The sequence below is a fragment of the Aptenodytes forsteri genome, unplaced genomic scaffold (genome assembly GCF_000699145.1).
Source record: "Aptenodytes forsteri isolate BGI_AS27 unplaced genomic scaffold, ASM69914v1 Scaffold472, whole genome shotgun sequence".
NCBI lineage: Eukaryota > Metazoa > Chordata > Aves > Sphenisciformes > Spheniscidae > Aptenodytes > Aptenodytes forsteri.
In genome coordinates this window covers 227,665-228,065 of record NW_008796038.1, presented here as the reverse complement: position 1 = coordinate 228,065, position 401 = coordinate 227,665, and positions in this window count along the sequence as shown.

Below are 401 nucleotides of genomic sequence, written 5' to 3'. Positions count from 1 at the left end.
TGCGCTTAGTGCCCCCCAGGTGTCGGCCGGTGGCCTTCGGACATCTCCTGGGTGCGCCCGGTGGCCTTGGGACACCCTGAGGTGGCACCTGGTGGCCTTGAGACATTTCCTGGGTGCACCCAATGGACTTGGGACACCTTTTGGGGCCGCCTGGTGATACTGGGTCACCCAGAGGCACCCTGAGGTGGCCCGGGGACACCCTGAGGTGGCCCCCAGTGGCTTGACGACACCCCATGAGGACACTTGGTCGCTTCACGGGGACACCGGGTGGTCCTGGGCTGTCCCCAACCCCAGTGCCACCGTGGGACCCCCCCCTTACCCCCCTGGGGGGCACCCCCCCTCCTGTTAATACCCCCATGGGGGTGGGATGATGGGGCAGGTGGCTGGCCGGGGGGGGGGTG